A 27,159-nucleotide genomic window follows, 5' to 3' on the forward strand; every position below is an offset into this window, starting at 1 on the left:
CTGTTGATGTTAGACAAGTTTGGAGTTCAGAGCCAAGAAGGAGTTTGAACATCCAAGACCTCTGTGGATTACCCTGGAATTCTCCAATTGCCATCTGCATGATAGAGGTAAAATTAAATCAAAATCTTTACAGCAGCAGCTAACTGGTATTAATCAGGTTGTGCATACTGTTAGTCCAAGTAAACTTGGGTCCTGTTACTGGATAGCCACGTTCTCCATCATCTTTGATGCATTTTGCCTTTAGGTAAATTGTGAGCAATTTGGAGAAAAAATACCAATTGGAGACGCACCATCAAACCTCGAGTCGTGCATAAACTCTGCAAGGGTCACTGTATTTGGTGCTAAACTAGGGTGCCGAAGTAACAGTCCTCATGCTTTTGCCACATCTTTGTTTTGTCTCACTGGGAAAATGGATCACAGTCTCTTTTCATTCTGAAGCTTCAGGGCACTTTCATGACTCTTAAAATCTTCTTCTCGGTAATGAAATGAAATTCAAAATACAGTAAGTGGTGACAAACGCATGAAATGTTGTGACTAGCTCCCCTCAAACCCATCTCCATTATTTTTTTACATTATTTCCTCCACGTATCATCTTAACCTTCGCAAGTAGAAGTAACTCAACATTCTTTATAGACATTATATGAAACAATATTTAAGTGCCTTGTTTAATAGTGGTCATATCTGTCTCTCATGTGGTTGAGAATTTACTCTACTTACTGTGCTTCGGTGCCTTATTTTCTTGCCAGCTGACAAAAAGATAATTATAGCAAAAGAAATAGAGCCAAGAATCTGGGCTGAATAAGCTAACGTGCTAGAATTCTACTTAGATTCCTGCTTATGTGGTCAAAACAAAACTATTAATGTTCAAGATCTATTCATGACCATGAGACTTGGGAGATGATATACAGATTAGATTCACTATGGGCATAAGTGATTGACGCAGGCTCAGGCTGGGGCTAGAACTGGCAGTCAAATGTTTATCTCACCATGACACTAACCTGTCTACGTTACTTCAGACTCAATGCAGATACATTGGTGTCGCTGAACGGTGTTTCACCTTTGTGAAATGTGGCTACACCCCTTCCATTTGACACTAACTTGGACATCTCTACACCATGGGTGACAGTGCCCCCATTGTCTCTGATATCATGACATCATTGCTGTATTACAAGACCTGACTTTCATGTGTCTGAAGCCAGAGTACAATCTTCTCCCCAGAGTGATGTACTAAATTCCTTACGCTGAGTATAAGGGTGGGATCTAAGGTATCTTCCCCCTCCAGCCTGATAGCTACCTAAACTAGTCCATGGGAAATGCTGAAGAGGTCGTCATACACATCCCATTTCCCAGGGCCCTGGCTTCCCTGGGAACAGGTTTCCATACCTGAAATCATCTTCTAGGTTCTGGCAGCTACATTGCCCCTTCTGAAACACAGATGGGGGATGGTGGGAAGGGGGAGAAATCTCACATCTCAGGTGACTGTTCAACCCCTTAAATCATTGTCTGAAAATAGGTGGGAACCACCGTTGTATCATTGAATGAGCACAGTCACAGATATTGTGCCTTTGTAGGACTCACTGATAGAGATTAAGGGGTATAGAGGGAAGAACATCTTGTGTGAGGCTTTTCATGTCTTACGTGTGAGAAAGGGCTGAGCCCCACGGCTTTTCCAGCACTTCTGAGCAAAGGCAATGCTGTTCTTTAGGATACTGGAGCACTGCACAGATTGTGAAAATTAGGCACCAATAGACTTTGCTATTTAAGGTATAGAAGGGAGTATTAAGGATTTCAGTCTTGAGTATAAGCACCTACATTGCATCTAAGTCTTTTACTTTCTTCTGTAAAGCTGGGCATCAGTCTCTACAATGCTACAGCTTCACATTGGAAAATCCTGATGCAACCAAACTGAAATGCTCTAGAGGAATTAATTGGTGACCTTGCCTGACAGACCAAAATAAATCTGGCAGGCAGGTTGCCCCCTTTGCCAAGTCCTCAGATCCCCAGCTGCAGCCGCACGGATTACACAGCTTCCTGGACCGGGTAAGGTTGCCAGCTCCGAGTCCAGCAACCAGCCAGCTCCCCTGCGCCGCCTCCTGCCTTCAGCTTGGCTCCGCGGGCTCCCGAGCATGCCCAGGGCCAGCTGGTTAGCACCAGGCAGACAGGGAACCTGGCACTCCCCCCACCTTTTGGCCAGCTGGTGGATCGACAAAATGGATTGCTCCACTCATGAGAAATGCCGGGATGCCGACAGCTCCCTCCTGCGCAGAGTGAGACGCAATGTGACAGCCCGAAGCTCCCCTGAGTGCAACTCCTTTTTGCAGCACGTACAGGCTGCTCTCTGCCTCACTTTCTTCCCTTGTGCAGGGGACGGAGGAGCTTTTCAGGTGTGGTGTGATGAGCTTATTTCATTTATATTTTTGAAAGGAACTGAAACCCAAAGCACCAATTTTTTGTACATTGTTTGGCATCCCATTCCAGATTTCTCTTGGTGGGTAGGCACAGACTACCTGAATTAAAGGTCAAGTTTTACGTTACGGGCACAGGCAAAGCTCTGTGCTCTGTGCACTGCTCATTCCTACCAAATCTGCAGCTTTGCATGAACAAACACCTACAGAGAGAATCCTGGCCTGGCCAAGGCAGAGTCGTAGCTCAGACTATAGTATTGATTTCTATCATGTCAATATAAATATAAATACAATTAAGAAGGATTTCTCATTTCTTTCAAAGCTTCTACCACCAATTCTAAGGCTAAATCATTTATGGTACAAACGTTTGAATGTCACCTTCACTCACTTGCTGCAAGTTTTCAGCATGGCACTGAAGAGCGGTTGAAATATACATGGTTTTGCTCCTCTTGAACTCTTGCCTTATCATTAACATCCTTTTGGACAATATTCCTTCCTTAACAGTCTCATTTTAAAGGTGGTGGGGGGGGGGGTTCCAATGATTTATATACGCAACTGATTTGTTTTCAGATTAGGTAATCAGGACTGTATGCGTGAACTGCCCCACATATTATGGCAATATAAATACTTTCTGTAATCGTGTACGTCCCTTCACCATTGTTCCAGCCATCAAGTCCCCTTTTAACTGCAGCTCCATACCGAGCACAAGAGACAAGCATTGTGCTGCCACAACAGCTTACATTTGCATAACCTCTGATAACCTCTGCGCTTTAGACAATGTGAGATGTTCACAAAACTCATATTTCAGCTCGGGAAGTCCTTCATCGAATAAGGCTCTCGTTACACTTCCACCATTCTACAAGCCCTTCATCCTAAGGCAATCAAGCTGGTAAAAAATAGTACTTTTTTAAAACCAACAGCCTCAAGTCAGTGGGTGTTTGGAATACAGATGAAGCGGGATCGCCCAGGGTTGGCCCCCTTAGGAAGATACCTGATAATTTCCACATTACATCATCCTTGAATTTCAATCATTTCCTCAATATTTGCACAAACAGCACTGAAATCACTGAACCTCGCCATTTTCCTCCACATCAACATGCACTTTAGAAAAAAAAAAAGTTTCTTCTGCTGCAAAAATGTTGGGAGATCTTTTAAACAGTGTATGAGAAATAAAATACGTGGCATAGTCTGCCATACTACCCCAGTGACTCAAGTCTGAAAACTGCAATAATTTTTCTGAGAGGTTGCTTACCTGGTTATCACACAGAAATTTCACAGCTACTGGGTTTCATTACCCACCCTCTTCCCTCCCCAAAAGATTTCCTTCATATGAAAAGACCTTTCCTACCTTAAGTTCTTCTCTTTGCCCAAATTCTTCATTATGCTACTTGTAGAGCTTATTTTTCCCTTGTTAGGCAGAAAGCGGGGTCGCAATGAAAGCTCTACGTAATCAAGTGTGTCTCAACAAGCTGAACAGATTCCTACAGCAAACCCCCAGGAAACCTAACCGCAGCCCCCTCCGCTCCCACCAGCTGCTGCTGTGCTTATCTTCTAGATAAGAGACTTGGTGATCTCCTCTACGACTTTGCCTTTGAGGGAATGAAGCAGCGGGAAAGCAGGCTTACTCACACTTCACCCTGACCTCTAGGAGAGGAGAAGCCTTCCCTGGACAGGTATGTGCTCCCAGTAGGGGCTAATAAATAGACTCAACCATAGACCAAACAACAGAGTTGAATAAAATCCATTAGCTATGTTCTCTGCAGAGGGCCCTTCTCGTCTGGCTCCCGGGGGCCCGTCATTTGCAAACTCACTGACACTAGAGGGAAACGTGACCAAGCCAATTAACAAAAGAAATCTCTCTACATTAATATATAAACAATTTTAACTACGTCTTACTGTGTGAAAAGAAGCCTCTCTAACTGTACCTTCAGAAAAGATGCAGTAATGGTAACTTTTACCAGACACACTAAAAGTATTCACAGTTGCAACTGTGCGAAAACATATTGCCACTTCATTACATGTGGCCCTAAATCTCTTATAAATATGCAAGTCAAACACTCTTCTCAAATATTCAAGTAAAAATCTGGTATACCTCTTGATATGATTCAAACCAATACAAGTGAAAACAAACTAGATACATTTCACCTTGTGGTAAATAATTATTTTGAAAAATATATTCACAGTAACCAGTCGGAAGGTTTCTGGAAAACTGTGGACACCCTGCTCTGTGGGAATCTTCTGTTAAAGAAGGACATGATAGAACGAAACATCTAGACTGACTCTCTCTCCAAGGCACTTGCCTGGCTTTTATCTCATTCTGAATGCGCACGTTGGCAGTTCAAGTCTCATTCAACAGCTCTTTATAATGGCTTCAGGGTCTGTTTCTGGAGTTAGTCATTATCACATAATATGGGCATTTAGCTGTTCCACGTTAGGATACAGAACGTAGTTGCTTGTGTAACAAAGTGAAAGGAAGAAAGTAAAGAACACAGAAAATGTGTAGGGAATAACTGATGATGGAATTTAAACTACAAGCAGGAAATAATATTTTTTCGATAATTTCTTGAAAGGTTTGTGCAGGTGATTTTCCTAATGGAAAGAAATGATAGGTTGGGAAAGATCCTGCAGTCGTACGAGCCTGCAGAATTGGTGTCAACGCTCAGAAGTTGGCAAGTCTGTTCTCCCCTTAATGTAAGCAAGGCAATATTTTTCTTCAAAGGGAGGTCCAGCTTCATAACTGCTATGAAATGCAATTCCACTGATGTCTCTGGAGTTGCATCTGCCTCGTGTGACCCCCCAGCATCAGGATTTTATAAAGATTAGCCCAGCAAGCACATAAAATATCAAAAGCTACAGGAAATTTTCAGCATTTTCCTTCAGCTCCTCAGAAGGGAAGTTGTCAAAGTAGCTGTCTGCTAAACATATCATCTGCCTTACTACAGAAAGAAGGATGTCAACACTGCATGTCAAATCCAACCCTGAGATATATTTTTTAATGGGCAGGATCTGACTTAGACAGATCCCAAATCTCTCTGCAATTACCTGCATCTGTAGGAAAGGCACAAAAGGATTTATCTTAAAGAGCTCTCAAACTATTTTCCAGTCTTGCTTTTTGTGACAGAAGCAAAGTAAAAATCTTAGGAAAATATTTTCAAAGGTATTGTTTGAGGAGATTGTAAGTTTTAGCTGTTCCCATGCCTTCACGCCCGCAGTAGTGCCACCCAGGTGCAGTGTGGCCAATGCCAGTTTGCTCTCAGCCACCACGTCTCCTGGGGGTCTGGTCACCCTTCCCCCATGAGCTCCAGCCCTCTGTCAGCACCCACACACCATGACAGATGATGGCTTTCAGGAAAGAGACTATTCAGAAGTGGGCTGATGCCACCAGAACTATTCATCTACTACTACAGCCTATTACCTTCAGGAGAAGTGTTTGGAATGATGCAACGTGAATTGAAACGACTGTCTATACACCCTTCCTTAGCCAGGGACCCTTCAAATATACAAAGGGAGGGCGCAGAAATTCAAGCACCTTAGGAGAAAGCTAGACAATTCCAAGATGTTTCAGCTTAACCAGTGTAATGTATCGAGTATGCTGGCGGCCCCCTGACACAGCCACCAAGGGACCTGCCATGGCAGCGGGAAGGGACGCCGCTTCCTGAAGCCAACGTTCACATGGGTGCAAGAGGCAGATTGATTCATTCATTCCTGCAAGCACCGACTATCTTCTCCCTGCTAGTCTTTCTTCCTGCTCAAAGCATATTTCAAACACAAGCAGTAATGTGACTTAAAGCCTAAACTCTGCTACAAAAGCTCGAGCTTCCAGGAGCCTTTCCCACAGGTAAAGGGAAGTCACGTCAGCCAGGTGTGAGAGTCACCACCCTTCATAGCTGGTTTCTCAGGTTCATTTTTCACTTCCCAATGCAGAAGAGTATCCAGCCAATATAACTAATTAATTATGCTGTATTAGCTCAAAAACAGGTCTGCAGATGCAAATCTCTAATGATGGCACTTTAGGATTATGACATCTGATCCTTTACATCCCTTTTTTGTGTGTGTGTCATTTTTACACCTACACAAGCTATGTAGAGAGCCCTAATGTGTCTTTTTACAAAAACTTCAAGCTGGGTATTTTCAGCTGAGGGTAAACTCCTGCCGGTCTGAATTGGGCTGGATGCAGCAAGTCATCCTAGCCCTTACTTGTCCAAAGTTTCTGGTAACTTTCTCTGTTATCATCAGCTAATTTATTCTTTAAGGGATGGGTATAATTTCAGCCTATTTTAATTTTTTAGAACGGGAAAAAAGACTTTGAAGTGTCCCATTAATTATATTTTTGGAGTATGGTGGTCCCTAATGGGACAAAAGCGTGGTAGAAATGGAGTACCACTGCATTCTGCTTCTCAGCTGATGTGCTGTGTACATGGCCTGAGCACTTTCCTCAAAAGAAGGAAATGTTTTCTTCATCCTAGAGGAAAGGATGCTCTGGTGCCAAACAAATGGGCAACCTTCTAGGAACTGCTCCCCAAGCAGCCTCTCTGCAATTGCTTCTGGTTGAAGACAGCGCAAGAATTCAGTTTTTCACAAAGGCATTAGGTAGAAAAGCTTTAATTATTAAAAGAGTGTGAATTAAGCAGATAATGTGCTGCACCTACAGTGCCTTGGTGAGAAGGCGCTCTGTAAACAGAATTATTATTTCATCAACACAGTAGACTCCTCACTTAATGGCTCACTAACTGGGCCAGAGATGAGATTCGATGTGAAGAAATCAATGACTCAAAGCAAGAGATTCAGCAAATATGAAACACCTAGCGCTTAGCTCTTAGGATTGCATATTGTCTCCTGTGGAAGTGACTCGCATCATGCAGGGAGAAAATAACACTCCTGCTGCTGCGTCCAACTGTATCCATAGGAGATAAGACTGAACTGGTGCTTGCTTGCACTAGACTCCCATACTTTAGGGGGTTTTTATTTGCTTTTTGGTGTTCTCCTTCTGTGCTAGAGCTGCTAAATAAATAAGCATTGCTACTTCATATTCCCAAAATCATTTCAGTGCCTTTTTTTTTTTTTTTTTTAAATTCATGAGATCGAAGTGTCTGTTTCTTAGTAGTGGTAGCCTTATTTTGGTGTCCACCAGATGTATACATCAATCAGGATGACTCTGCTGTACCGCAGAGCAGAAGCACTAAAGGGCATCCTGCAAAATTAAATGGTGAGAATAATGAAGTCCTTCACAATTCCTCTCTGTTCAAACCATTAAAACAACTCGAGAGAGCACAGAAGATATTTTCAACATGTGGCTATAGGTGCATGACTCTTCTCCAGGCAGCTGGCTAGAGGGTAAATGGCAAGAGCAATAAGTATCTATCTCTGCTCCCTGGGAGAGAGCACGATTCATGGATGAAGAATACTTTATTTTCCTACTCACCAGCATACTGAGGCTTTACTGTGAAATTACTTCTTAAGTTTTCCCCTTCTCTTCAGTGCTAATTTAGGGATATAAAACTCACCACGCTGGCTCACTTTTCACTGAAGTGAATTCAGCTTCTCTTCCAGATTCTCAGGGAAAATCTCAGCTTTACATTCATCAGCTCCTAATGCAAAACAGCACATCTGACTCTGCCGAGAAAGGTTCCTGGTGTAGTCAGGAGTATCTGCGCAAAGCGGGAGAGGCGAGTTAAATTGCAGAGGAAATCCTTCATTAATAGTGCCAAAGGACTGTACAAAACCTAACTAATTCTCTGAAAGAAGGAAGGATTAATATCCCATTTTACAGGGAGGAAAGTGAGATAACAGAGCAAACACCCAGGAAAATTAACAGCCAGGATCACTGCGGCTTCAGTTCCACATCCATTCCTACGGGTGGAGAGCCAAATTTGGGTAGAATCTCTTGTATTTGCGTGGCAGTTTGTTTATTTGTTGCTATAGAAGGAACAGCCCAGCAAAATTTCTCTCAAGCAATTTTCTTCAGAATATCCTGTCACTTCTCATTGGATTTTTTTTCCTATCTACATGCATCTTTACCAAACAGGATAGTTAGCAGTTAACATGACAGAAAACAATTATAAATTACACAGAACTGTGTTGAAACCAGACTGCCACCTTTCATGCATTTTTGAAGATAATCTGTCTTTCTGACACACCTTTCTGGCTGCTTTTTGTCGGGGGGGATAATACAGCACGGAAATACACTGTTGAAAAATGGCAGCTTCCAATGCCTTCCTCAAAAAAAGCAATAACCTTTTTCTACACGTAATTGCACTAAATTCACCAAGAGCACATAATGGACAGGAATATAAAATGAATCACAGCATTTCTATATGAAACAGCTGTTCCATGAACTGGCCATGATGATTTTTGACTATATGACTGCATCTGTAGTTTGGAAACAATTAGCCAGAAGCAATTATTTATCTTGAGTTGTCACACTTGTTTTATCAGCTCTTCAGGGGGTTCTCGTGTAATCATAGAACTTGCAGAGCTGAAAAAGCAGGATTTTCCTGCTCCAGTTGGACCAAGAAATAAAATGCAAATCAATGACAGCGTGTTTAAATAAAATTTGTACGATCCGATTTCATCCATCATTTTCTTCCTTTCCTTGTTAAGATAAAAATATTACATGCTCTCAAAGACTCAGGAGATCTCAAAATATATTTAGTAGTCACACCAGTATACTGGAATCAGGAGAATGCAAATAAATCCCATCCTTCATTGCCTCATACTTTCCACTCCCCTAATTTGCAGTGGTAAATTTGAAATCTGAATAGTCTCATTTTTCAGAAAGCACTGAGCACTCCCCAGTGCCTTTCGCAGCCACTGGGACATGCAGCTGTGACATTCAACACCTATGCAAATCTGGGCCGAGTTATCTGCACTGAGACAACTAATGCAGCCGGGAAAAAGAGTTGCCTTGCCATCTCACAAGGGAATGAAATCTCTGTAGTGAGCTGCTGGCTCTGTTAGAGGTAACTCAACAACGTTACAATAATGTAAGCAGCCTTAGGAATAGGCTAAAAGTCATTAGGAGGTTGGTTTTCAGAGCATATCAGGAGACGATATATGGCACCGTCATGCATTCAGGAAATCATGTTCAGGTTTTATAAACCACAAATGCAAATAAGGCCTGGCAAGCTTTATACTGTGAACACATAAATAGATTTAGCATATGTAAGCCATTGTGTGGCTCAACTGGAGAATTAATATTGTCCAGGAAGAGATATGCCAGCGTAGTAAGAAGTAAGTAGTAAGAAGCGTGAGGTGAACAGTACCCAGGGCAGTCACGTCAAGCTTTCTAATGTCACATTTCTGAAACAAGAACCAGGACACAAATGTCTCACCTATGCTGTTGACGTTAGACATCAGTTTCCAGGACATCCTGAGCAGTTAGCCGAGTGCAGCAGAGCTGCACAAAAGAACATTCTGTTCCTTGTTATTAAGTTATCTGGCTGCTTAGGCATGGGCCACAGCCTCTGGACAGCTGCTCTGAGCACTCAGTTTGCAAGCAACAAGCATCACTTTTTGGGAAACTAGTAAGGTTCAGGCATTAACTGCACAAGTGTGTATTGAAAGGCTATTTCCTTTCAGAGCTGAATTCAAACCGCCCATTTGTGCTCATACAGTTCTCTTAAAATTAACTTCTTTATTTTATCTATAACCTTTTTTTCTCCTTTTCTTTCAGAAGCAGCTTTCGAACGTGCAAGCAGACTGGGGACCTGTTTGCACTTTCCCTGTTGAGGCATTCACCAGCCTCCTGTGCTGAATTCACCGGGTCCCGCACGCTGCCGGGCTTGTGTCCTCAAACGGTGCTAGCACCGCTCCTGCTCTCACTCCGCTCCTGCTTTCTGGGCACAAAACCTTTTAGAGAAAAGGGGCTCTGGGGCCCAGCTGCTATAGGTGCACAGGACAGGCAAAGAGCGAAAATGCACCTCATCCTGAATGCCGAACACGAATACTCTGCCTCACAGCTCAGGGGGTAATGAAAACTGAAGACACAAAGGGATTTTGCACTAGATTTCTGAAAAATCCGACTGAGCTGACAATCTAAGCACTTCTCTGTCAACAAAGGCTGTTTGGGATTTACAAACTAGCTGTCCCTCCTGAAGAGTCTGATTTATTTGGTACGCTTTGAGCAATCTTAATGCGTGCCAAGTTTTTATTCACAGCCATGGCATTTTGCATAATACCCCAGTAGAGTATTTGCTTAGGAAGTGGTAGACCTGGATTCCAGGCTTTTGCCTGCTGAGGAGGGCTGAAACTATGGCTTCCACCTCCTGTGGGAAAACACGGGGGGGGCGGGGGGGGGACAGTGGGCCAGGCAGAGCCTACAAAGAAACACGAATCTGGATCCGAGTGCAAGAGACCTGGGACCTAGTTTCTGTTCCCTGGGATGTTCAAACATCTAACATTAGATGGCATCTGGATTAAAAAACAAATACAAGCCAGAAATAATCAAGGACGTAGAGACTGGGACCAAGAATACATCACTCTTGGCCAAGCTCCATAATCACTAGGTTAGATACCGATGCCAGTCCTCTTGGCAGACCTTATTTGCAATGTGCTGATGCAACTATATCATTTCAGTTCTGCAGCAGCTTGAATGCCATGAGGTATGTGCCTCTGTACCGCCTCTCCATGGCACAGTGCAGACGTACTTTCCTCTCTTTTATTGAAGCAGTTTGGTACACGCTACCTTAACCATTCCCTGCGTCAGAGCAAAGTTAAACATAATAGTCAGTAACATTAATGCAACTACTACTGCTTCACTATTATTATGCATTTCTAATTGGGACTGTACGTATCCTTGGTATCCATGGTACTGCCTGCACCTGGAGCAGGAATCCTTCCTGTTTAATTTCAAAGATGTTCCATGATTACAGCAGTCATCCATTTAATTGGGGCATCATGCCCCTGTTTCAAGTAATGTTTTAATTAGGTTGCAGAAAAAGGAAAGTAAAATTGAGAAACCCCTACCCAAGAATGAATACCCTAAAGGACTTTAGAATAAATATCCTTGAGGATTTTAGAGTAAAGACGATTTGACAAGGAATAGTAAGATGTTATAATTCATCTGCTCCTGTTTTTATTAATACATCTCACCCTCCCTACAATGGGGATGAGATCTACTGGACAGCTGCATTTCCAGGTCAGCACCCTAAGATCGGAGAGCATGCAAGAGGCACTGCCTCATTCCTCCTCCCCAGATGGAGCCTTTGGTGTACAAAGCCTTGTTCCTACAACCTGGAGGTAAGTGCCTATCGGATGGCAAGGACGTACACCCCTGGCGTGATGAAGTGACTCTCAGCATGGCAGCTTTCATGAATCCCACCCTTGGGCCCTACTGATCCCACAGGTATCAGGGCACCCAAGAGATAGATACCTCAACTCCAAGCATAAAATGTCTTGTACCTCCTTAGAGAATTAGCCCTCAGCTTTACTCTGTGCAATTTCCTATCTAACTGAAGCAGTTTGAGCGTAGGTGCATTTAAACCTGCAAGGCATTTGGATTTCATAGGGATGGAGAAGTTCCTAAGATTCAAGTATCAAAGACAACTAGATGACCTGCTAGGAGAACATGAGTCTACTTTAGCTAGTTCTCAAGATAAGCCACTTGCCCAACAATAGTCCTGACTAGTTGTTGCAAGGGTTAACTACCATGCAATTTGTCTCAGTGGAAATGTCAGACACTTGCAAATAACCAGGAGATATAGTAGCGCAACATTAGAAGTAGTTCACCACAATAAACATCTCCTTTTTTTGACATTAACCTGCCTTTGACTCAGAGTTCACAAAAGTTAGATCATTTTCAAGGAAGTCTGACACATTGAATGTGCGGTTTTTAAAACTCAGTGTTATGGCTGTGCTATTATTGTGTGGTATGTGTTGCTTGCACAGCAAGATTAGAGATCCATTTCCAAAATTAGGGTCAAATTTATAAACCCACATACAGTGCATTGTCTCTTATTGTAATAGGATTTTTTTCCTTCGTACTCCTTCCTGTTTAATGCAAAGTGAAATTGCATTTCATCTTTAGTAAACCTTTCAGCTGAAATATAATTTTGACTAATAAAACCTCCATAAACACAATCACTTTTATTACGTATGACTGCAACAGTCAGACCTTGATAATATCACTTGGTGTGACTGGCAGCAACAAGGTAACCATGGGCACTGCTCTTCTAAAGAAGAGAAAAAATTACATCCCAGTAATTTGGAGGTATTTCTTTTCTCTTGAAAGGGAAAGTGAAAAACAAAATATTTACAGATATATCCCCTTGTCAGATGCCATGCCTATTACTGGTAACATTAATATTGTTATAGTTTTAGCTGTGATGCTTGGAAACACCAGCCTGAGGTCAGGACTACTGAGGTCAGAGAGCTGCCCGAACAAAACGATGGTCCTTGTCATCAAGGCCCAGGGTCAGAACAAACAAGGCAAACAAGAGTAGAAGAAAAATGTTTTTACCTCCATTTTGCAGATAAAGGAAAAGAAGCACAAGACAACAGTTCTTTAACTAGTATAAAACAGTACAGGCTCATTGACTTTGCTCTTTTTGGGGTGACTGTTTTCCTGTATCTACTAAGCATAGTACAGGCCATCAACAAGCATTGGACTGGTCAGTCCTGCACAAGGAAAACTACATCCATGTCCTCACTAATCTTTTGCATTACTTATACATTTTTATAGACATATTTTAACTAACAGTTTCTATAAAGTCTGATCATAGAGCAGACTGCTTTGCTGACATTTTTATTGTGCACAGAAACCTCTCGAGTTCTGGAATTCCAGCAAATTGCATCCTGTAAAGAGCACATCAACTTTATCTGTGCATTTTCCTAGCCAACTTGGCTTCTCTTCTTTTTACATAGGTGTTATGAACTGGTATTTGGGTTGACCCAACTCAAACCAGCTGTTGGTTTTCTTACTTGAATTATTTTTCTATCACACCCTGCTTGTGCCCTTTGCCTTTCTCCATACCGATAGCTTTGCCAGAAAAAATCTTTGCTGTTCAGCCAGATGTGAAAACAGCCTGCAAACAAGGTTAGTGTCCTTTTTTGGTTAGGTATGCCTAGCCCAGACTGCCAAGTCCTGACCAGTGTGTCAGACCGTCTTCACATTTCTTATTCTGTATTACCAAAAGGTGTCTTTGAATCATTAGGTCACCTACCTGTAAATAAGCCAGAATGTTGATAATGATGCGAAAAAATAAATCTTCATAAGGCACAATGCATATACTTTGCCTCAAATATGTACATTATCTCCTCTCAATCCCAGATAATCTAAAAGAATCTTTTCTAGATTTCCTGGGTAATCTGAATCTGGGCAGATTAAAAATGATACAAAAGATCTAAAAGGCAATAAACCTGTAGTTCACCGTAGCCCACGGAGTGCTCCCTAACACTTGCTGTTTTGAAATTACTTCTGTTGCGGCAGCGAGCGAGTGTCCGCACTTTCACCTGGAAACAAAGACCGAATTATTATCTCTGCTGCTGAGGGAACGTTTTAATTTCTTGCGCTACAGTCACTTGAAAGTTCGTCACCTAGCCTGCAGATGGAGAGAGAGGGCCGTGGTTAACACGCTCGCTGGCGTTCCCCACAGAATTCCGTGCCTGAACTTTATCTGAAGCTCAGCACCGCGGTTCTCACAGATGAAGCAGCCTCACCAGGCCAGCGGTGCGGCGTAGGCGGCACTGAACACGCATTCCCAAAGGCGCACTCCAGTCTCAGCCATACGGTTGTAACTTGGGAATATGGTTTTGAATTTCTGTGTATATTGATTAGAAGAGTGTCAGACCAGGAATTTCTTACCTGACAGGAACTTCTGAGTGTTGATGCCATTGAATGAAGGAATTCAGAAAACAAAGTTATTTTCTTCTGTTAGTGACTGCTATCGCCCCACTGTTTTCACAGCACTGAAAGTCTGCTCAGTATCTCTGACGCTTCTGTCATTTCTAAAGCCTGAATCAGGTGGCTGAGACATGCCTGCCAAAAAAAGAACTGAATTTTACTTTCCATTTTCTAATCACCTATAATTTTAAACGCAAATATTGATCCAACAGAGCTATCATCAGAAGAAAGGAACGAGATTTTTGACACACAATTAGGAAGGATTTATACACCAAACCTTCACATGATTTTTTCCACAGAATTAAGTGATAAAATGTGTACTTGTATATAGGAAGAGAGATAATGAGCTATAAACATCAGTATATGTATTTTCACTCTAAGAGCACTTTTATAGAGAATGATTATTCTGTAAGAGAGAGAAAAAATTGAACTCAATGCATTTACAGACAAATCCAAGAGACAAGTAGCGTGCCCTGCTTGTTGAAGTTTTCATTACTTTACACTCAGAGAAAAAAAAAAAATTGGAAAGCACTGCTCTGAGCTGAGGACATGGGCTCCACTGAAGTTAACAGAAGTTCTCCTACTGGGAGAAGAAATTCATCCTGCAAATACCAAGACGACTGCATCTTCCCTTGGCCCCCCGGTCTTGCTACCACTAGCCACCAGCCACCCCTCGGTGCCTTTGGCGTGACACTGAAATGCTCAGTTAGGGACGCGTTCAAAGTCTCATTGCCTCAGCTTAATTTCAGTAACTTTCTGAGCAATTTTAGAACGTTTTTCCCACCTTGCTGAGATTTGTAACCAAAGAAATGAAAATATTTGTGTCTTAGGGATGCTTTGACACAACCACCGGACCCCAACCACTGGTACAGTCCTGCCCTGTGCTTAACGAGAGGGACCCACAAGTTCTTTTGGACACAGCACACTATCTGAAATGAGGAGATTGTAAACTGTTCCCTGAAAAGCCAAGGAAATTATTCTCAAAGTTCTTTAGGCATGGTTGTCATTCAGTCCTTCTTACTAAACTGATTTATACAAAGTTTTAGTTAGCTCACTGTAGAAGATCAACTGATCAAAACCAAAAAACACTAGGGAAAAATATTACAGAGAACGAAAGAATAGTTTCTCACAAACAGTTGCAGTGCAGAACGAGCAGCTTTCTATACTTATGTGTTTGGTAGCATTGCTATAATCCTATAGAAATAGAAGTATTTTGAATTAAGAAAAAGGCAGTAACTCTGCTCAGAATTAAATACATCAGGCTCAATCATAGGTGCTGTAAATACCTTCTACAAACATAATTTCATAAATACAAGCATGGGGTTCAACTATTCAGTGATAGACCTCATTGTGCGTTTCTTGATAATGTTCCTTTTAAGGGGTTTTTCTTTGGAAAACTATGTTTCTTTATGCAATATTGGCATCTAAAGAAGTGTATTTTTCCACTCCGAGCAAACTGGGAGATTACAAAAAATCAGTTTCATTATGACCCATCCCTTCTTAAAACTGTCACTGGCAAAAGGATGGGATTTCAGCAAGATTTTAGCTGATCAGAGAATGGATGCGGAAAAACCCTCCCTGAGACGGTGGAAAGGGTCTAGCAGTAATGTTAAGGATCCGATCTATGCATATAGACACATTAAAACATATAAGCAGATTTCAAACCAACAAAAGTTAAGGGTTCATAGCCCGTTCTTGTATATTTATAAGAGGATTTAACCAGTATGAAATTTAAACCCAAGCCTGTCCACATCTATATAACATCTATATAGACATGGCTCATCCTTTCTGGTTTTAGGGACATTGGGTTTGCTGAGGCTCACTTTGGCTTTCCTCTCACACATGCCTTGCAGTCCCTATTTCATTTACTATATCCTCTTTAGAAAGAGGTTTGCGAAGTTTCCCTGGACGCCACTTGCTTCCTTCCATCTCTGTGTCAAAAAATAAATGTACGTGTCTAAGACTGCTTCCTCCCCAGTCTGGTCTGCAGCTTTGGACTGTGAAGCAATTGGGGGGTTATGTTTTTATCACAGGGTAGTTTTTCCACTGTGGGAGCTTAGATTTCCTTAAACCCCAGATCCACAGCTTTATAGCACTTACCTATATCTTTGAATGAGCAGGAGTGAGTTAGTGAGTGCCGGGGTCTGGCATGGACCTCCCTACGCTCTGTAGGTTTCCTTTCAATAGAGAAATGAAACCACCAGCAGCTCGAAGGGGCAGAAAATAACAGAATGAATAACAGATTCCCACAATGAGATGGCTTTCACTGTTACCAGTTGCAAAGAAAGAACAACGATGCCTTAACCCAGTTCAGCGGTTTGGTGGTAACGTGTTTGTTTACATAAAGCCCGGTCCAGACGGGTAGCATGGTAAGTGTTACGGAGGGCACATCTTGTTTCAGTAGCTCAAACCTAATAAGAATCTGCCTTCACAGTATGTGTAGGCTTCACAAAGATGAGAGGGTGACTGAATGTTTGTACTGATTCTTTTACTGGCACAGTGCTATTGCATAGCTTAGGTTCTATAAATAGAGTTTAATATTATTTGTCCAGTCATTTTATAATAAACCATGTGCCATAGCAAATCTTCTCAGGTTGTATAAGAAAACATTAAATTACATCACTAAGAACACTCAGTACTAAGAAACATGCGATTTGTTTCTTCGCAATATACAGAATGCAGATATTTCCTTTACGCGTTAACTCCTCACTCACAATTAAGTACCTGCGTAAGCATAGGTAGCAAAGCACTAACCCCTCACAAGTCAAGAGGCCCTCAGGAGGATGGAGAGAGAAGCCCCATCTGTTCAGACCCCACCTCTCCCACCAAAGGGGACAGCACTTGGACAACAGCAAATCAGAAAATGGGCAAATTAAACACTGACGTGACATTCAAACAGTCACAGCCTTTGATGTCTTGCTACAGTTGTGTGCTCACCAACAAATACATCCTTGCCCTTGTCCTCTGCCAGTGCTCTGTTCCTGTAAAACAACTGTTGTTGTCAAGGAACAGAAATCATACTCCTTTGTCTTCACAAACCGATGTTCAAAGTAGAGAAATAACAGGGAAGTCAGAAGAAAAAAACCCAACAAAACAAAACACCACAACAAAACTAAACAAACCACACTTCATGCAAATGCAGTCTGTGGAATTCAATGCCACAGGACACCAACAAACTGAAATACTGCAGATAGTTCCACTGCTTACACAACATGTAAGCAAGAGCTAATCAGAATTCGTGCCACGCAGTGTAAAATCTCAGGGATGAGAGAATGAGCTCGCCTTACGTTCTGTATCGTGGTGATAGGTGCAGTGCTCGGCACGAGCAGCTGCTCACCCTAAGGTGCGCTGCAGCGGTCGCCTTCCAAAGACGTTACCAGGTTACTGGTTCAAATAGGCACTGCAGTTCCTGCTGCTGTGATCCACAGCTCTCCAAAGACACATCATTGATATAAACAGTAAATTACAAATGTTTCTTCCTAAAAATTTGCTTTAATTTCCACTATGTTCCGTTCCAGTATTTTACCAGCACATTGAGGATTGTGCTGCACATCTCTAATGCTTTTTTCTTTTTTGGAGTGTGCCTTTCACCCAAAATACATGGAAGTAACATTGCCATTAATAGATTATGAACCACTAATGTAATTATCAGTTTAAGCAGCAACAAAAAATACAATCAATTTTTTAAAGCTACACTAATCCACTTATATGTACCATTAGAAAGAATAACATAGCTTCCTGCATCTTTTAACAAAATTACTTAGAACTTCGCTTTTCTGATTCTTACTAATTTAAAGAAAAAAAACCAGATTAAAAATGGGGGAAATTATGGTTTAAAATATCTTTATTGTCTTCAAGGCACTATAATTTTAGTTTAGATAATGTTATTCTCCTGAAGTTTAAGTCGTGCTACATTTTTTCTCTCTCTACTTCCATATTTTTTTTCCTCAGGTACAGATCATGCATTTTCCCCATCTTCTGCTTCTACTTCAGGTTTGATTTTTCCTAGGGACAGCTTTGTTCAGCAGCAAGCAGGCAGTCATTTTAGTTTCTTTATTCCCCTTACCCTCCATTCTCAGTTATATTCTATATTTTGTGGATATAAAGGATACACCTAAGGTGAGTTGAGACACTATTCATAAGATCTTTCTGTCCACCCCCACCCCAATAACAATAATCAGTGACAAGGTGTCCTTGTTCTTTCCTTGCTACCAGAAAATTCAGGATTGACAACTCTATACTGAGTTGCTCGGTTAATCATACATGTTCTGGTGGAAATTATTACCTTTATTACAAAGCTGTGTATAGATAGAACTAAACGCTCATCTTTGCAATAAAGAATGTGCTCTTCTGTAAAATAATTACTCCATTATCGGGTGTGCTTTAAGTATTGTGAGGTTGCTAGTCATTTTTCCTATTCTGTGAGGATTATAAAAAAGAACTTGAATTTCCAAAGTACAGGATTTAAGACTATCAATTATTTCCTTCATGGGTCCCTCCCTTTCCACAAGAAAATAATCTCCTCTGAAGAAGGTGTCATTCTTATGACAACAGAGGGAGTGCAATATCACACATTCAGTGAGATTGTTAGACCTGAGTCAAAGTCCCAAAATTCGAAGTACATGGAAAATATCCTATTAACATCAGCGAGCTGTTCATCAACTCCACTGAACAAAAGCTTCCCCTCACTTAAGGTCCTGCTGATAGCTGTCAGACCCTTGAAAGTGTCGACGTCCTGGTTCCAGCCACATCAGCTCCTAGAGTAAGAGACAGTTTTTCTGCTCAGCTTTACCGGTTAGGTATATTCAACTCCTCCTTCCTTGCTTGAAAGCATGTTTTATATAGCTTAACTTTTAGATATTTACTTCAGCTTGTTAAAATGACAAGCATTATAGGGACCATGCTGACAGTAATACCCAAACAAAGCCATATCCCTTTTAACATCCATAGATTTCTGAAACCAAAGAGCTTCCCCCACGCCTTGCAATCCATGCGATACTAAAAATTGAAAGAAACGACTGTTGTGTAATTATCATTTCCTGCAAAGGACGACCACTAAAATAACTTACAATTCTGAACGTTAGATGCAGCCGAACTCGTTTACGCCTTCAGAAACATCAGGAAGTTCTTTGGTTCAATAAACACTCTTGAGAACTGATGGGCTAAACAAGGCTTCCCTGCCAGGTGTCCTCTTTCATAAAATAAAGCATCACAGGCGCATGTCAAGAAAAAACAAAATTAAGACACTTAGGAGCACCAGGTGCAGACAGAAGAGAAGTAAATACCCCGGGATGAGAACACAAAACAGGAAATCCAGCCAGGAAAATGACAGTTAAGTAACAGGCCTTACGATTGCAGCAGATAAAGGGAGGAAAGTAACATATATACGCCATCAGGGAAGGTGCCTGACATCCAATCCCCCACAATCCAACCCAGCTACTTCCATTTTTTTGCATCCAGAATCATCATTGTAAAGGTTTTTGATTTAGAAATGGAAGCCAAACGGCAATCACAGCTGAAAACAGAACTGCACTGGAAAGTATCCCAGTCCGACTGAGTACTGAATATTTATCCCCCAGAGGAGAAAAAAGGCCTTAATCAAGACTAGTCCCAAAACCACAAACTTTCAATCCTCTCTGCTCAAAGGCAGCAAACAGCAATAATTCAACCTACGTGAACCAAAGCTGAAATATTTTCTCTGCCTGTGCCCAGAAAGAAGAATCACAGGAAGAGATACCCAGCACTTTTCACTAGGGATCGATTTTTGCTTTGCTGCGGTCTGTAAGTAACACCGCCGCGAGCTTCCCCACCGCCCCCACGCCCGCGGCACCACCGCAGAAATGCGGTCAGAGCTGGGTAAAACAGGTAACGGCAGCCGAACCCAGGAAAGCCAAGCTGCAAAAGCAGCAACAGCTACAGCACTCATCCCGCCATTTCCACTCCCCGAACGGGCCTGTCGACCTTGGCAGTGCAATGGATCAGCCCACGCCACCGCGGCTGGACCACCCCAGCTCTTGTGTTTCCTGGTGCTGCACGGAGGGGAATGGAATGTGTTGGCACGACCTGGCACTCAGCAGGAAACACTCCCCTGTTTTGAAGCAAGGGATCTTTCTGGACACGTCGGCTATAGCGTTTTCTGGATAGGCACGGTTACTTTGAAGGACACACTGATAGTTTGATCCCAGATGAATGCGTTCTGCTCCTTCGGCTCATTAATGCCAATCTCTTCTACAATAAATAAGCTTGGTAGCTGGTCTTCACTGGCCTCTCCTGGATGATTTATGTCATCAGCTTACAATAAGCCATGCTGAAGTTTCCCTGCCCTAGATTCACTCCAACATTGTAACTAGTTTGGTGACTTCTTTCCAGTCTTTCAAATCCATTATTCAGCAAGCTGGTGCTGATGATGCACTTTCAGCCAGGTTGCTTTCATCTTTCATTTTATTAAATGCAAATTGGATTTGAAAATGAAGGCGGACACTGCTGTAATCATACTGGCAGGTAACAGTGTTATTCAGCTGTCAACAGAATTCAGCCTAAATAGATCATGGCACAAGAAAGAAATTGTATCAATGACTTTGCTTTGCTTGTATTTAAATATTGCATCAAACCTATACTGTCACAGGGGACAAAAAGTGAGCACAAGTTGCAAACATAGCATTCTTATTCTACGTGCTTTCTCATTTCCCTTTCTCTTGCTCCTTAGTAAATCCAAGGGGAGTTCTTACAGAGCAAAATTTGTGCATTGTTTGCAAAAGAGGTAAAAGGATGATAATAAACCAGACAGCACCAGTTCCATAGGGTCCCTCTTTCTATTACTGGTCTAGATAAACTAATTAATTAAAATGTTAAGAGCATGCTTTACACATGAATACTCTTAAGTTCCAGAGCGCTAAAAGTAAATTAATAGAAACAGATACAGATACATACTGTTGATACCAATTCGCTGGTCTGCATGTTATCACGATGGTCTGCTTTTATCAAAGTAACTATTAATAATTAATCAATTGTATTAACTATTTCTGAACTATATGTGATCATATCCTTATATAAAATATGAGCCAGCTGTGGGACAGTCAAAAAAATCAATGAGCATTAACCAGATTTTAACAATTACTTTGGCGACGTCTGGCTCATTAACTAGATAGTGTTAGTTTTTCCTATCTTTGCTAACATTTTAATACTAAGGAACATCTCAATGCTCAACGTTCTTTGTTATTAATATGAAAACATGCTGAGGCTTTCATTAGAGAGTGTAGTAGATAGATGTCAGACTGTATTTTTTTCATAAAGAGGCGATTATTCCCTACAAGAAGGAAGGTAATGCAGCTACAATCCCTCCGAAGAACAGACTGAACCCTCTGAAATGTCTCAGCACAGGACACGGCATTTAGTACGGTCACAGATGGAAAAATCTTGTTTTTTCTTTAAGTGGTGACATCTTATTAACAAGTGGCAATGCCATAAGAAGATGGGAGGGTTAAACATCTAGGCTGAGGTCTGGCAAGATGCACCCAAAGGTTTAGGTACAGCATCAGAATCATTCCTGACATGTCTCATTTATTCTGTTCTTCTGTGCAAGCACCAAAGTCTGTTGTCAAGTGTCTAATTGTCTCATTTCGATTGCAGCAAGCAGCTTTCTCACCCACTAAAGAGCTATAATTTTGTGCGCTCGCCACTTACTACAAATGCTGTCAGAAATGGAAATGAACAAGTGGGAGAAATACTTAAATCCTGCCACCCTTCCAGCGAAATGAAAAAGCAGAAGGGAGTAAATAATCTTGTTGGCACAGTCAGAAAGGGGACTTAGCCTCTTGCCTTGCCTTTCTCCTAGCCAAGACAGAAAACTCAGCAGCACAGACCATTCACACCAGGGTCCCTCCAAGGGGTTTCAGAGGCGGATGCTGCCCTACGCCAGACCACTGATTCCTTCATTCCTCTGGGCAGGTTCCCTGAGAAAACTGAAATCAGGTTTCCTCCATCTGCCAGAGAAAAGTCTGACTAGATAGACAAAAGTCAGCGTGAAGCCAAGTCCTGCCAATTGACCTTGGACTCAAGTATCTTCACCCCTCCAAAAGTGGCAGAAGTATGTCAAAATGCCCCCTCAAGTTCTCACATGCACCTGCGCTGACAGAGTCCCAAGCAAGTTTGGACCCAGGTGTTTTGCAGTTTAAGGATCTTGATTGTTTCGGGTGGAAAGCAAGGAATTAATAGCACTTTGCATATATCTATCTATGTGTGTGTGTGCATGCTTTCATTTGAAAAAAGAAAAAAAGTCTTATTTATTTGAACCAATTCTAATTTGAATTTCTTAAGGGTTTTTTTTTTTATTATTTTTATTTCTTACCAGACCATTCAAGAACATAAAAAGGCGCACTGTGTACACTATATACGTATATCTGGTATGTTTTCTGCCAAACTGTGTATTCCATCTCTAACGGAGCGCCTCAGTGTTTCAGCGTCGCAAGAAAACTCACCAATATCTCTAATAAGGATTCTAATACTTGTATACTCTGACAGATGGAGGTAAGAAATCTTTTTGGTTTTAAAAAACACAAATTCTTAAATACACTTCAATGCCACAACTCGCTCAGCTCACAATCCCTTTACTGTGTCAAGGATTTCTTTGCGCATAGACATACTTCAGTGTTGGGGTCTGACCTATTGAGAAATACTTGCTTTGCCAGCTGAGACACAACAGACCGAGCGCTCTGCTGTGATTTAAATCACGAGCCTGCAGCAGAGGGCACTGCGAAAGCACCAGATGCTACAGTCCTGCACAGAAAGAGCTGGAAAGGGAGAAGGGACATCACCACCCCCGCAGGGGACGTGTGTGCCTCCTTTCCTGATGCTTCTTTCCTTTCCCCTCCTGGAAAGGTGACAGTAGTTCCCCCTCTGAGCAGGCGTCCAGGAGGCAGGCTGTTTTATCACACCATGCTCCTAACAAGAAGGCCAACTGTGTCTTTACTGAATAGCTGCTGTCGATGAAACCTTCTTCCGAGTGAAATCTCTCATGGGCTGGTTCATGACTAGTGTAGACAGCCCATCTCTCCAGACCCTGCAGCTGGTACTACTGCTGAGAAGACGGACGGAGAGCTATAAAACCGTGACTCTGGGAATCAGTACGCACACTACCGGTGAACAATGCGTGCCTGCACAACTGATGGATATGCCTGGTCCATAAAGTCTGCTTGAGACTTTGCTGCCTTAACTTTCAAAAGGTCCCTGGGAGAGACAATGCCATTAAAATTCAGGGTTTATAATCAGTCATTTTCATTTGGAAGCTGAAGGCAGCTCTCCCCCGCTCTGCTTTTATATTCTGCACTATCAGATATTCCCAAACACCCTACAAAGAAGCAAAGCCTGCAGAGCTGAGATAGTGAATATTTACAGCAGTGCTCAGCAGCCAGAATCTCTGAATCTATCAACAGCTCCTTGCAGGAGGAATCAACCCTGTCTTTCTCCCTCTGCACAAGTGCTTTAAAGAATAATTTTAGAAAGCAAATGAACCATTGCAGAACCATTAAAAGAATTAAATAATCCATAAGTAGCAGTAAAATGGCACAATAAGGAACACTTAATGTTATTAGAAAAATCAGTTGTGTGTGGACAAAGGCTGGCTGACACATGAGAAAAATATTTGTTCACTGTGACCGATCTACAGCAGACCTACAGCCAATGGTACCAGATGGTGGGGCTGTTTTTTTGCACACACACCTCTTCTAGAACCAAAAAAGCCCAGTTAATCGACCATGGATCACGGTCCTATAAACCAAGCAAAGCTGTGCCTGCCCAGCACTGTTGGCTGACGGTTCCCATTAGGGAAGCATTAGAGAACAGTTCCTGGGTTCTTCGGGAGGCATCTGGATTCACTGGGAAGCACACAAAAAAGGGGAAATGCAATAATTCTAACTGTGGATTAGGTGACAGAGAAAAGATCATATTCAACTTTCCATGTCTGTGATGGAGAATACATTTGGTTTGAATGGGCAGGCTTCACTTTTAATTCAATATTTTTAGTCTTTCATCCAGAACACAGACATATAGAGCTAAAGAGCTGTGCAGCTGAGAAACCTGTCTTGCACAGAATGGGTTCGTTGGATGATAACCATGAAAAGGATGTTGATTCTTGGTTTGAACTGTTATTTGACAATAGCTAATAGTGTTCTTAACTCTAGCACTGTGATGGTATTTAATCCATGGATTTCAAAGAGCTTTTCTACAATATAGAGGATGAAAGACATTTCCAAAGCAAATAGGCATAAAATATTCATCAAGGGAAAACTCTGACTCCAGTTATTAGTCTGCAACAGCCTTTCCAACCCATGGAACATATTATTTTGTTCATCGGCACAGCATCACAGCTCACCCTGCTGTCAGTCACATGAGGATTAATGACCCAATTAATGACCAGCACCAGAGCAGCTCCATTCTGTACAACAGATCAGAACCAATTTCTAAGAATTACAGTCTAGCCGACACTATCTTCAGGTATAGAATAAATTTCTGGGAATATTTTTTTTTTTCCTGTGCTCATAGAGAACAAACTTTCTCTGACCACAAGATGGCCCTCATAGTATATTGTCTGTACTATGGTATACAACATCCTTGCCTCGTTTATGATGCATAGCTTGTAATATTCTGGCTTCACTTTTTTTTTTTTTCCTTCTTTATATATATCTAAAGTCTATTTCTCCTCTGTTACCTTTTCTTAGCAGAAGAAAAAGCAAAAATCCTGAATCTGTCAGATCAATTCGCAGACTCTGGGGGAGTCATTGCCTCAGGCTGAGGTTGTGGCTAAGTTGTCCCAGGGCACAGGACCTCGCATACTGGCCCCAGCACAGCCATGAGCACACGTTGTCACTGCCCTCTGCAACCTCCACACTGCCCTCTGCAACCTCCACACAGCCACACATCCCACAGTACAACTCTTGCACGCCTACAGCCACTGCGAAAGAGTCAGTTGTGTGTATCCTTTTCTCCATCGCAGGGCTGCTGCAGCCGGGTCAGACGCCGGGCCAGCAGAGCTCCTCCTCGCTCTCCCATCGGGATGTTTTGTTTGTCATTGTTTTCTCAAGGATTCTTGGTATTCCATCTGCAGGCATATTCCACCTGGCATTATTTCATTTCCTGTGTTTTCTCCCCAATAAGTGACATCAAGCAAGGAAACTAAGCTGCCTGTGGCTTACGCTGGACCCTGTGCAGCCTTTAGCTGTAGTGACAGGGCTCAGGTGTCTCTCTTTTAAGGCTGATGCCAGCCTAGATTTGGGGAATTTCATGAGAGCACTTCCTGAAACTTTAGCTCAAGATGATTCAAAGCAGACCAAGGAATTAAAGACCCATATAGTCTTCTGCCTAGAAATCTTCTAGTTTCCTGCCTGAACATGTTCAGATTTTTAAAATGGAAGTACTACAACAAGGAGCGCCAGTGGGAGGAAGGACAACCCCATCTCAGCCCAGCTGGAAGGCTTTCTAAAATCATGAAAACATGGCTTTGTTTCATGACAATATGATGCTGATTTGGTAAAGTGTGGGGCTATTCCAGAACAGGATGGGGTACCAATCACACTTCAAACGTGCCTCTTGAATAAAAGAGCAGTAATAATTTATGCTCCAAATATTAGACAGGTATGCCTATTTCCCATGGACTTTCAGTGCTTCAAAATGGTGACAATGAGCATAATTTTAAAAAAAAAAAAATTACAAATTTCAGTTGACAATGTTTTGTTGTTTCTAATTCCACACTGTGGGGGCAAACTTTAGGACTTCTCTGTTTCCCACGGCAAGAAAAGAAGCTGCAGGTCTTTCCATCCTTTCTAGATGTGTAGGGCTTAACAGGGAAAAGGAACTTGAGTGCTGAGGGTTTGGGGGTGCCAAACTTGCCGGCTTCACCCCCTCCAACTTCAGTCTGTCACTCACCTCTGATCTGTACTTGCAAGCTAAAATGCAGATAATTCAGCCAGCAATGCCAATCTTAAGCAACATATTTGTTAGCAACATTTGCATAGCTGATTACAGATCATGTATAATTTGGTACAATGAAAAGCTTATGTGAAGTATTAGGAAAGGCCCAATAATAAGGCAGTTCTTTAAAGGATGAAAGATGCATCCTTGAGCAGTTCCAGAAGACTTAGAAAAGCATTGAAGACACGCTGAAACAATTATTTCTTGATTATCACTCCAACACATAATTTGAATACAAAAGCAGAGCTCTGTATTCCATTAAAGAACAATAAATTTTGCATCTGTAAAACCAGAAATAATTCTTTGTAGACAGATAACCTGCCAAAACCAGTTATAGCTAAATAGGACAGTTATCATTTAATGCAATCAGTGTACTTTTACATCCCCTTTAAACTGCTGAAGATGTTGACTGATGCCAGTAATGCAAATTAAGAGTTTTCCATAAGGAATGAAATCTAATTCCCTCTTTCCCTAATAAGACAAAAAATTATTTGTACAGCTTTGAGGAACCAATCCATGATATTTCCATGGCGTACCAGCTCTTAAATTTGTGACCTATAAAAGAGTTTGGACTACCAGAAGAAGCACAAGAATTAAACAGCCATGTATATATCAGACCAAAGTCAGTTTAGCTCCGTATTCTCCCCTGAGTTAGTGACTATCCAGGAGGAAGCATCCTCCCTGCAGTTCTCTCCCAGTATTATTACTGTTGCCACTGGACCTACTGAACTCTTCCAATACTGAATTCAAAACTGAAGGCCACGTATTTCTCTTAGCATGATTAGTTAACACACACGCCCATCAGTAGCAGGCTTCCACAGTCCTAAGCAGAGGATGGCCATTGATTCATGAAGTGCAAAAACTCTTAGGAAATTTGGATCGAAAAGAAATTTCCCTAGATTTAATGACAAATGTGAAAATTAGCCTTACGTTTTTTCATTGTTTTTCTTT

The 27,159-nt window shown here is 41.8% G+C and overlaps 1 long non-coding RNA gene across 3 annotated transcripts in view; it reads right to left on the minus strand.

Moving 5' to 3' along the window:
- Positions 1-27,159, minus strand: part of LOC129209604 (uncharacterized) — a 104,308-nt gene that overhangs the window by 47,636 nt on the left and 29,513 nt on the right. For all 3 annotated transcript variants that reach the window (XR_008578122.1, XR_008578124.1, XR_008578123.1), the window contains exons 3-4: positions 14,206-14,379; positions 7,910-8,053 (exon numbers count right to left, since the gene is read on the minus strand). This is a non-coding gene — a long non-coding RNA (uncharacterized LOC129209604). The remainder of the gene's footprint in view (positions 1-7,909; positions 8,054-14,205; positions 14,380-27,159) is intronic.

This window comes from Grus americana, chromosome 8, assembly GCF_028858705.1.
Source record: "Grus americana isolate bGruAme1 chromosome 8, bGruAme1.mat, whole genome shotgun sequence".
In the NCBI taxonomy this organism is placed as follows: domain Eukaryota; kingdom Metazoa; phylum Chordata; class Aves; order Gruiformes; family Gruidae; genus Grus; species Grus americana.